This window comes from Mus pahari, chromosome 22 (assembly GCF_900095145.1).
Source record: "Mus pahari chromosome 22, PAHARI_EIJ_v1.1, whole genome shotgun sequence".
Taxonomy (NCBI): Eukaryota; Metazoa; Chordata; class Mammalia; order Rodentia; family Muridae; genus Mus; species Mus pahari.
In genome coordinates, this window is record NC_034611.1 from 2,109,768 (window position 1) to 2,122,222 (window position 12,455).

A 12,455-nucleotide genomic window follows, 5' to 3' on the forward strand; every position below is an offset into this window, starting at 1 on the left:
CTCCCTTCCCTTCCCTTCCCTTCCCTTCCCTTCCCTTCCCTTCCCTTTGTCTTCCCATTTGGATCTCATTGGGAAAGTAAAAATTTCTGTTGTATAGAAACCTAAACACTTGCTTTTTTTTTTAATGTGACAAACAATGGTCAAATAAGAACATTCAAAACAGTCAATCTATTAACTAGATTTCAAGTCTTTAACTCTGGAAATTGTTCGTTTCAACAAAATGACCATCTGTGCATTTGAGTACAGCACAAATCAACTCCCTCGCACTTCTATCGCCTCACTTTGGCTTTCTTTTTCTGAGAGTATTACAATAAGGGTGATATCTTACATATTAATGACTGCTTTTAGTCAGCTGATTATAGTATTTATTCTCTCTCACTCTGCTGAGGATATATTTGGTACTAAATTCAACCTTTTGATTCCTGGTTTCGCTTAACCATAGATGAGTTTATTTTGTTAATTTATTATTTTTTTTATTTACTCATATGCTGAATAGTTAATGATTTCTCAATTTTAGTAATCAAAAAAGTATCACAAGGAATTTTCCCCTTCTCAGCTTAATAATTTACTGTGGGCTTTATGCCTCACAACTTCTTTTTTTTTTTTGTAAGTAACAATCTTGAATTTAACCAGCCTTATATAAATGCATGTGAGGTTGATGTAAAATCAACCCATAAACAAATTATTTTTCCTTTACACTACGTTTCTGGAATTGCTAAGCTCTCATGGATCTCATGATCTCCATATAGTGTTTGGTTCTGCATCCCTGCATCCAGTCTCTTCCGTGATGTGTTCACTCACACAACTGCCAGTCTCTCTAGACTAACATAAAGTTGAAAAAAGAAGCCCATGATGTTGTCATTCAATTGCTATGAATCCCCCCTGCTTTAAAATGTATGAGTGTGTGTGTGTGTGTGTGTGTGTGCGTGTGCGCATGTGCGCGTGTGCGTGTGTGCATGGAAGTCAGAGGATACCTTGGTGGAGTCCCATCTCTCCATGTTCATGTGCGGATGGAATTCAGGTATGATCAGAACTGCACTTTATACTGAACTTTCTTTGGTTTAAATGATTTTTGGTTTCTGGTTTAAATGATTAGAATTCAATGACTGTTGGAAGGCTGGGATGTTTTAAGTCCAGAGGCTAACTACAGGTTGTGGTTGTAAGTTGACCCGGGTTGACAAGCTTACAAAACAAGCACCTTTAAGTGCTGAATCATCTCTCTGGCCTGTTCCTAGCTTTTCTGTCTGTTGTGGTTTTTATTGTTTTGGGGATTGCTACACACCCTTGTTATTTTAAAATACCTATTAAGGAGCTTCTACTGTACTTATGACCATATTGTTCCCAGATTAAAAAAAAACAAACACAGAAACCTTTAGATCTATAACAAGCTTTAGAGCACCACAGCTGGGCAGATGTTAGCCTTCTATGCTATTTTCTCTGCTTCATGGTGGTGATGCCTGAGATAAGACTTGGGCCTGTTCTGACTGGGCCGTTCCTACTCCATCAGGCCAGCCCTATGGCCATGTGCTCATGATCCTCCTACCTCATGTCAACTTCCTTCTTCTTCCTCCTCGCTCTTCTTGTGGTCTCTACCTGAGACCCCAAGCCCAGGAACCAATGATCTGCCCACCAATCAAAGATAACTTGGGAAGGGGGCAAGGTTTACACAAAGATGCTGGTGTACGTGAGAATTCACTGCCTTGGGGCCACTAGGTCTTGGGATACAGAATTATCATTCAAATACATGGAAGCTCCAGACTACCCTCTACACATTTCTATTAAAAATGCTACCTTTACTGCCTTTAGGTATGGTTGCTGTGCATCAGTAGGTGGCAGAGAGGAAAGAAGCTATATCTAAGCTTAGTGTTGTGGCCTCTGAACATCTGAATGATGAGTAGCCTAGCATTCTCTGAAAATATTGAGCCTCAGATGATTACCAGTTAGACACCAGGGGCCTTAGACAGGGAATTAGCCTGAGATAACCACAAGTCTGGCACCATTCAGGCTGGGATGGGCTCCCAGGATGAACCCAGGATAAGAGTGAGTCCGAGACAGACAACTCTTGCAAGACTACTCAGGCATGCTCAGGTTAGGAACAGTGCTGAGATGACTACCAGACTAGTGCTATGGGATCCGGAGATGGAGCTAGCCTGAATGACCACCACTTGGGTGCTGCACAGGCTTGGGCGGGGGCAGACCACGTTGGAGATGAACCTTGCCCACTTGCACTCCTGAGACCACTCCTAGAATGACCGCAGACACTCGGAGACCCCAGGTGCCACTAAGAGGAGCAAGTAAGTGGTGGAGAAATGGAAAAGAAAGAGAGACAGACGGGTGTGGACACAATGAAGACGGGCAGAACTGGAGACTTGAGGATAGTGAGGAATAGCTTGATCTGAGTAGCTGGTGACTGCTATCCAGGGCTCCATCTGGGTAAATGACCAACAACAGCAGGGGTCTGTTACCTTCAAAGGTTAGGCAGACATCCCTAGTTTGGGACGTGTTGATGATATTTGAAGACTGTGAGGAACTGGCCCTACCCCTCACCTGGGCATTGTGGGAGAGCTGGCCCGGCAGCATGAGAGCAGAGGAATTGATCCTCTTCCTAGCCAGCTGTACCTCGCCTGGGCAGCACTGTAGAGCTGGCCCTGGATTTGGGAGTTGTGGGAGAACCAGCTCTGAGGGCGTGAGAGCAGGAGAGCTAGCAAAGTGTGGTCACCAGCTCAGATACCTCTCAAGCCCAGTTCCAGGGCTTAGAATTGGCCCAGTCCAACATTTATCCCATCAATGAACTTCTGCAGTGCATAAAGGGGCTGGTCCTACAGATCCAAAACTAGAGTATCTCCATGACACAGGGTATCAACAGGATACCCAGGAGGAGTCAAAAGAAAAAATAATATGGTTACCTCTGCAAAAAAAAAAAAAATGCCTTTCCCTAAACTTCATTTTCTTCCATCTTGCTCTAGTATGAATGTTTGCATTCCTCAAAAATTCCACTTTGTTAGGGGAGGAGGTAGATATAAACAAACTACATGATATATGTTCATAAATTGTAATAATGAGCCCTGGTTATGAACATATGCTAATAATTCAAAAAAATTGTATGTTCAAATTTTGACAGCCAAGGTGATGGTATTTGAAGGACGATTCTTTGGAAGGATTGGCTGCTAAGAGTGGGGCCCCATTGGGCAGGATGTAATAGAAGAGATGAGAGAAACTTTAAGTAACGACATAGGGAAAAGATAACTGTGAACCAGGAAATAGGACTGCGCCAGACACAGGCTGCTCATGCCTTCATCTTGTCCTTGGCTTCCTTCATAAGTGTGGGAAATAAATTTCCATTGTTTATAAGCCACCCAGTGTACAGTACCTTGTTCTAGCAACCTGAAAAAACTAGGGCATGTCCTTTTTTCACTTTGCCTTTCTGAATTTTTCTTAAAAGACAAATATCAGCAAAGCACAGTTTTTGCAGCACAATGCCACCTGTTGCGATGGGAATGGCAAGACCTCAAATGTTATACACTCCTGAAAGTCTGGGTGGGAGGAGATGTCTCTGGAGAATCAAGGTAGCATCTCAGCTTTCTAGGAGAAATAGCATCCAACCACGGGTCTGAAATGGATAGGTTCGAATCCCGGGACTTACAGATTGATGAGAGGTTTGTGTCTTGAGCCACCTGTAATGTCCTGGATTCTAAGATGTGAATGCTTGTAGCGCTTTGTCTCGGGTGTCCTTTGAATTCAGGAATTCATTCAGTGCTGTTGCCTTAAAAGGGTGGAATGGTGGTTTCCAGGGATATTGTACCAGTCTGAAAGCAGAACAGGATCCTAACAGCTGTCTGTGCTTGAGTTTGGAAATGAATAGTTGGGTGTACCAGATGTTTTTAAAGTACAGTTTCCTGTGAGAAAGGTTCTAGACCTTACCATTATACGAGCTCCAGCCAACAGTTTGAAATATTAATGAGAAATTGCATTCTGGAAACAAATTGATTCATCTATGACACAAGACTTGTTCTCACCAGTAGGTGTCTCTGTGCCATCATGCTCTGGCCCAAACACAACCAGGTTTCTCCTGGACCTACATGTTACATAAAAGGCATGTTTTCTTTAGAAATCCTATACTTTGGAGAGAAGATATAAACAACTTCTCTTTATTTATACTCATTTTGACTCTGAATTTGGCCTCGCTTCACATTGCCGGTTGCTGAAAATGTTGGAGGGTGTTTTCAAGATAAACTCCCTTTTCATTCTTTGGTACTTAAATTAGCCCGGTTGCTAAGCTTTATCTCTGTTAGATAAAATGGTGCATTTCCGAGAAAAACAGCAATAAATACAGAGTAGGCATGCAGCCCGTTCAGAAGGCCAGAATCTTCCTCCGAAACAGTTGTTTCCTCTCTGATAAAATGGAGCTATGGGTTAGGCTACATAGGTATTCGTCTAAAGCATGAATCTTTAAGAGCTGGTATTGATAACAGCAAGCTATGTGGCCTTGGGCTCTAGACTAACTGTGTTCATATTTGAACTCTGCCTTTCATTTTGTTTGCTTGTCTTTGAGCAGCATCCTCAACCTGTGTGCCAGTTTCCTCATACACAGAAGGATAATGATGATAATGCTATTATTCTGTGACAAATCTGTAGATATTAAACATCATATGAGTTCAGGGACTCTGAACACCTCATGGTGTGTGTGGGTTATATATGATAGACATTGTTTGTACATGTAGGATAGAGCCCCTTCCTGTTACCACTTTTGACACAAATGAATCAAGGCAATGGATAGTTGCTGCAAAATTCAGGTGCATGCCTCCTTTACAACTTGTCTCACAAAGGAGTAATAAAATTGCCTCATGGATTTTTCCCCTGACTGAGTGATTTTGCCTGGCCTGTGTAATTTCTTAAGGGGAGAGCCAGCTGCCATCTCCTGCACTCCCAAGGAGGTTTTCCACACAGTACAACTCAAGAAATGCCTTCAACATGGAGTTGGGTTACAGACTACAGTTGTTAGAAACTTAACTTCAGGAATGAGGAAAATAAAATCAGTCTCTGTTAAAACACAACTAAGCATGAAAGTACACACAGTGTTTTACTACATGACCCAAGAGTCATCCTTATGTTCCAAATAGTTTGATTAATGTATAAAATAGTTAAAAAGAGAGAATTAGTAGTGACAAATACACATGCATTAGCTCACGTCAATCTCTTAAAAATACTTTTAGGTGGGTATCATCATTAATTGCAGCCAACAGCAAGGAAGCAAAAGGACAAATGACTCATCGCCACACCCAGTGCTTCGTTAATGAACATGTTCCATGTATTCTCACTACTACACGTCAGTTGATACTTCTGATATTCCCAGAGAGATGCTGAACTCTGCCTGTCTGACTCCTCAGGTAGCCCTGTTAAATCAGGAATGGCTTAGTGATGCTCATCTTTTAGGGGAACAGTGCTGGACAGGACATGGAGTCGGACAAAGGCTAAAAAGTGATACCTGGGATCCCTGGTCTTATAATCTTATTATTTGTGCTTTAGTAAGCACTGGATTCTTTCCTCTCTGATTCAAGGACCTCTCACTGGCCAAGTAAGAGGCTTGGAAATTGTTAACTATTTGTAAAGCAGAGAGAAAAGAATTAAAATCTTTTACACAGGCAGTAGGTACACACACACACACACACACACACACACACACACACACACACACTCTGGTTGGACCTGACTACCTAGCTCATCAACTCTTCAAGTGTTTGTGTATACTTACATGAACACACATATGCCTACATACACATATATAGACAAACAGACATATACATATATAAGCCTTGTTTGATCACAGTGCACACCTGTGGCTTCTTTCTTGGATCTGACCTATAATGAATGGTTTTCCTGGATCACAAATTTGTCCCAAGCATATTTCTCTTTTTAGTGTAATTGTGAAAGCTCATTGTATTTCTTATTATGCAGCCTTTACTTAAGATTTTATGAGGAATGGACACATTCTATTCTTGAGTCTAACTTTATTATATATTTCTGGCAAAACACCCTACAACCATCCCTTAAAACTTCATAGTATTATTTAAATCAAATCAGGAATCCTATAAAATCACTAATTCATCTAAATAGCATTAATTCATGGGAGTTCATTTTTACATTGATTTGTAGGAAATCTGCCCAATAGGATGGGCTGATGTCCAGGAATCATTAGACTATGTAATAGTGATCAACTGCAAGAAGCAATCCTGAGGTGAAGTCTCCTGGGACCTTGCCTCTCAGATCTCTCCCATTGTAGGCCATGCAGAAACAGTTAGCCACCTCCAGGAAAGTCATCTGCCAGTCTTAGCCTCTTCCAGATGGCTCCTTATACTCACACTCAAACTTGTACCAAGGAAGCACACAGTTCGAGCCAGCCAAGAGCTGATGCTCAGTGTTTGGGTGCCAGGTGCTGGGGGGAGGGACACCCTGATTGACAGGCAGAGTACTCGGTTTGGGCTGTGGTATATTTTGGTCAATGCTATAGTAGACTTCTTTAATCACGGCTAGGAAAAAGTGCTTGCTATGAAGTCTGATGACCCGAGTTTGATTCTGTAGGTCTAAATGATGGAGTTGAGAACCAACTTCTATAAGTTGTCTTCTGACCTCTACACATATACCGTGGCATGTGTACCTCTTCCTACCAAAATAAATAAGTAGGTAAGTAAATAAATAAATCATTATAAAAGCAAATCACTTGGTACCTTGGTTTATTAATCTGTTCAATGTCATTTTCAAGTAAAAGATTAGTGTGGTGTGTGTGTGTGTGTGTGTGTGTGTGTGTGTGTGTGTTTCACCTCAGTTGTGAGTTTAGTTGGAATAAAGCTTTTTAGCCTGAGGGTAAATAAAGATCCTAACACAGATGAATTGAATGTTCACACAAGGACAGGTGCCAATTTCAAATCTGTCTGTGTTCCCTATAAATGAAGGGGATGCAAAGCTGCTCTCAAGTCTCCAAAAGTCATTGAGAAGACTCTCGAGTGGAGCCTAGAGATGTAGTCTGTCATTGGAATTTCTGCTCCAGAGAGACCTTTTAATGTTTAAGAAATAAAATAAATTCTCCAATTGGATACACAGGCAATGCAGAAAATTGCTACTGATGTTATATTGAGTTTAATGTCTTTTTCAAAAACTCCTTGATAAAAGAAAAAACATTATGCTTGGATGGTATATTCTATAGAGGAAGTCTCCTCAGTAGAAATGACTTTAGAATTATTACTTTCTCTTTCCTTTGCCAGTGTCTGACAGTGCATGATAAAAAATTAGAATGGGGCATCCAAAGCTAGATCCTGAAGGTTTTTTCTATCACATGCTGAACAACAGCACAGAGGTAGAATCTCATTACTGCAAGTCAGAATACATTTGTTCTTATACTGCTGATCTGGATTATTTTTAATAAATACACTTGCATATAAACAAACTATCCATATTTGTAGATTCTTTTCAGCTGCTGTAATTTTGCTTTTGTTCCTACCCATCTATAAAAACACTTGTCTTGGGGTTCTCCCTGATCTTGACTTAACCCAGACTGCAATGGGTCCTTACAATCCCTTCTCAGGTGCTTGATAGAAGTTTCTTTTATGTACCACTTCCTCATCTTGATGTCACTCACTTCCTCCAATGCGAGGCTGAAATGCCTGCTCTTTATTTCCTTCATGCCTGCCACACCCCTGCAGCTGATTCTCCCCCTCCCCCTCCCCCAGTGTTTGCCAATCACTGCTAGCGGTTCTTTTTTATTCTTCCAGTCCTGTCAGTGGTTCCCTATTACCATGTAGACACAGGTGGTTCTCAAATCTGCATTTCTAAGAGAGTTGCTGCCACTATCAGTAGTGATAGACTTAGACTCTGTGCTTCTCAACATTATATCACCCAATAGCTTATGAAATAGACAATGCCATCATCCTATCAGTTGTGATGTTCTCTTTTGTCTGTGACTCTATGTGCATGTTGGTCCTACACCTGGTAATGTTCCTTCTCTTTCTCACCCCACTGGCATACATCTGGGCTGCAATTAGATCACATGTCCTCTGGTCCTGCCCTGAGACCAGGTTGAGTGCAGCTTCAATGTTTCTCCTTGTTTCTCCCATCAGATCATCTGCTAAACTGATGGCTCTTCTGTGGCTCTGCTGCTTGTTTCTAAGTTTTGTAATGATAGTGGCCTATCCACAGTATGTATGTATGTATGTATGTATGTATGTATGTATGTATGTATGTATATTGAAAATCTTTGGAATGTGAGCAGTGTTTGACAAATATCGGTTGGCTGTCTGACTAAACCTGAAGTTTTAAACTTCTTGAGACAATTCGAAAAATAACCAGGAAGAAAAATAGTGACTTTTGTCCTATTCTTATACTACCATAGGTATAAGATGGTTAAGATCAGCCCCTGTGTTGAGGATATTTTTGTTGATGGGTCTACTAGGTCAGAGGGGTGGCAGCATCCTTTAAAGGGTGTTCCTCCCAACCTTTGTTGATTCTCTTAGAAGCGGCAGGCCTGTCTGAAGTTATGTGACTCAGCACTAGCCCCGCTGTTCTGCAGCTGCTGTGTTTGTATGAATTTCACCACTTCTGACTTTGGCCACAGCAACACCTTTCTTCTTACCTTTGCCTCTTTCTTTCCTAGGCCTCTCTTCATCCTTCAGCCTCCATGAACCTCCTAAGTTCTTAACCTGGTCATTGTGGGTTTGACCTTTCATAACTTCTTGTTTACAAGGCATGTAGCAATGCTTCTGAGAGGCTGTTTATAATTCTGCCCCAATCTCATCTTTCTAGCCTCACTTGCCTTCTAAGCCTAGTCACGCTCATTTTGCTGTAGCACACCATGAGCTTGCGGTTGCTCCATCCATCCATTCATCATTCCCTAACCAATCCACCAACTGACAGAGTGGTACTGAGTGCCAGACATTGGAATAAATTGCTGAACAAATTTAGACATGATTCCTGTTCTCAATTTCTGGAGACAAGCATTAATCAAATAATCAATAAGTGAATTTATTTACAGTTAAATCAGATCTGTGAAGGAAATATTGAGACTTAGTACCACGAAGATGGCTGTCATGGACTTGAGGGTCAGGGACGCTTCTCTGAAAACATGGTGTTGCAAGGAACAGAAATGACAGAACTAGACAGGAACAAAACAGTGCTTCCAAAATCCTCACTGAATGAAACAAAAATGCCATGGCAAATACTTAAAAGGAGAAATTTAGTGTAGAACTTGTCTTAGATGAGAGGTCCGACAGACAGTGTCCTAGGACGCTCAGAAGGGGACTTGACTTCCTCATATCAAATAAGGGGACAAAGGAACTGAAACTCACAGTAAGAGCTGATTGCCTAAGGCTTTAACCTTATTCTACACATTCTACATGTTACGTTAGATATTTACATTGTCCACTAGGTTCACAGACGTTGGAAAGTCCTCCTTCAGGCTCCTCTCAATCTAAATTCCTAATGACAGTGACACACAGAGAAAGATGGAGATGCTGATGCTCGGGCACATTCCTCTGGTATAATCTGACTTAGAAGCCTCTACACAAAGCTTTAATCTTTTTGTGAGGGGTGGGGGGGATGAAAGAATCTAAATATCTCTCAGTGTGCTTTGAGGTCGGGATCTAGACTGCACGTGACTTCAGACAAGGGTGCTAAGCCATGTCTGCGCAGTGAGGCAGTCTATAGCCTTAGATTGACTTTATTTGCTCGGTGCACATTCTCTCCTATGCAGTCTACAGCTTTAGAAGATGTACTTTTAAGTTGTTTTTGAAGACTGTACTTTGGTTTAATTTATCAAGGATACTTCATGGTTGGTTAATTCTTTGTAAATAAAAGGAACAAAGAACACATACTTATCAGCAAGCAGCTATTTTTACTTCTAAGCAAACAAACATTGATTTGCTTGTCTGCTATTAATGGCAACATTCTTATGTTGGCACTGATGGTACTGTATCTTTGGGTAGAATATAGAAAATATATCCTTGTAATCATAGACTCTCAGTCATAATTGCCCCATGCATTGTTCAAGGACAGGTAATATGAGGTCACAATGGGTAGCTCTGGTGGCAGAAGTGTGACAGAACTTAACATTCATTAGAAAGCAATCAAATGATGAGGCAGTCTGCTGTCAGGAAAGTTATATTTTAGAAAGTCAAAACATTGTGAGTCACTCCCTTAGAATGCAGTTCTCTATTTTGGCTCCATCTCATTAATTTGCAAACTAACTTCTACTCTAAGAGAGAAAATGATTTTTTCCTAAAACCATCCTAGTAGATTTCTTTCATGGTATAGTTAAAGTATCTTTGAAACTATTAAACATTCTGAGTATAAAAAAAAAGTGGTAAGAAATGGTTTTCCTAAATTATTGATGCTCTTGTTTATTAATTAGACCATTTTAGGACTAATGATGATTGGGACTTCTTGGAAAGGTTTCTGAAGCCAACTAGGATCAGAAGCTCAATAGGGAAATAAAAACAGGAAATTCACATGAAAAACAATGAAGGGTTTTAGGTATTAAGATACCAGACTTGACTTTTTGTAGCAGAGAAGAATGAGCAAAGGAGGCATGCTAGGTCCTTGCTTTGTTTTTCTGTCTTCTCATTTGTTCTTCCATAGCTGCAGACAGGTATGCCAATATGCAGGACATACATGGAAGCTCCAGGGTGGCTTGACAACTCACCAGAAGGGTGAGGATGAGTTAAATAGTGACCTGCTTCAGATGGAGTGGAGAAAAGTCATGCTCAGGAAGAACTCCTATGGGTTAGGCTTGTGGGAGTCTGCATTCCCCATGTCTCCTGATGTGTACCCCAGATATCTCATATTAATTCCTGATGTTCTGGCAGCTTCAAGTAAGCTCACGGTGCTTCATGGATTGTAAGTAAGGTCTAACTACCATCTTCCCAACCCTTCCAGTAAGTCTATGGTTAACGTTGGGCTTTTGGACGGGATTCAGTATTTGTGAGATGATGGCTTTTTTAAATTTTATTTTATTTTTTACCAGAAGCAGGCCTATGTCACATATGCAAACAGTTGAGATACTCTCTTTTCAGTGGACCCTAAGTGTACTCTCAGGACTTGTATCCACAGCTGATTAGAAACCAATACCTGAGCTGGGGTGAAGTCAAGTAGTAGGGCTTAGTGAGCATATCTGAGGACCTGAGTTTGATCCTCACACTATAAATAAAACAGAGCAACGTCCGTAGCCGAGGACAGGTTGTTGTGACTAGGCCTCTGGTTCTGTTTTGCTGTAACCTTTCTTTCCTATCAAGTGCTCCCCCGCCATTCAACTCATGTAGTTTTCTAATTCTTCTTAAATCTTAGCACACGGAAGGTTCCACAAGGTTCTGAGAGGTTTGAGGTGCTGCTGGTGTCTTTGTTTAAAGTTTCTGCAATTCAACTGCTTTTCCTTAAGTTCCAGCAGAATGGCCAACATGGAATAGAGAACAGTGTGACTCTGTGGGCGGTGGATAGAGGTGACAGGAGAAAGTGGAGGACAAGTGAGAAACCTTGAGAATGCTATTCCTGTGGCCTATGTGGTCTTTATCAGTCTGCTGTCAGCTTTAAATTATATTTCAATTATTTTGCTTTTTCAGAAATCAAGCTTAGCTTCTAAGAGAGAAACTGTAACATACTTTGGCTATTAGGTCATCAGAAGCCCATTGAAAGTGAGGTTAGTATTTGCCAACTGTTTTTGTTTTTTTTTTTTTTTTTTTGATAAAGGAGGATAAAGATTGCTTCTTCAGATCTTATCAGATTTGTTGAAGAGTTCAGGAATGGCTGTGACATATCCATCAGTCTATTCACTTGACTTAGTTACTTTTCTATTGCTGTGATAAGACATAATGGCCAAGGTAACTTATAGAAGAAGGAGGTGATTTGGGTCTTACATTTTCAAAGGATTAGAGTCTCTGACCATCATGGTAGAGATTATAACATTAGGCAGGCAGGCAGGCAGCGTACTGGAGTGTAACTGAGAGCTCACATCTGATCCACAAGCACAAGGTAGAGGGAGACACTGGGAATGAACCAGGTTTTGAAACCTAAAATCCCATCTCCAGTGACATATCTCCTCCAACAAGGCCACACCTCTCAATGTTACATCAACTGAGGCTCAAGATGTGAACCTATAGGAACTATTCTCATTTAAAATTTAAACTACCACATCACTTTTCCATCCATCAGTCTACTCACACAATCATCTATTCATCCATTCATCCATCCATCCATCCATCCTTCCACACACACACACACACACACACACACACACACACACACACACACACTTACTCCTACCTGCCCACCCATCTGTCTACCCATATAGGCTATGTAAGGTACATCAGTGAATAAGACAAGATTTTTCTCTCTAGAGCCTAGATTTGGAAAACAGTTAAATAAAAAAAATTCTACAAAGTGATAAATTTTCCAGTATAAATTTATACAAAGTACTA

The 12,455-nt window shown here is 40.9% G+C and overlaps 1 protein-coding gene and 1 pseudogene across 1 annotated transcript in view; one reads left to right on the plus strand and one right to left on the minus strand.

Annotated features, from left to right (window-relative positions):
* The window catches only part of Kcnb2 (potassium voltage-gated channel subfamily B member 2), a 419,439-nt gene that overhangs the window by 24,814 nt on the left and 382,170 nt on the right, over positions 1 to 12,455 (minus strand). The window lies entirely within an intron of this gene.
* On the plus strand, positions 1,796 to 1,907 carry LOC115062991 (annotated as a pseudogene).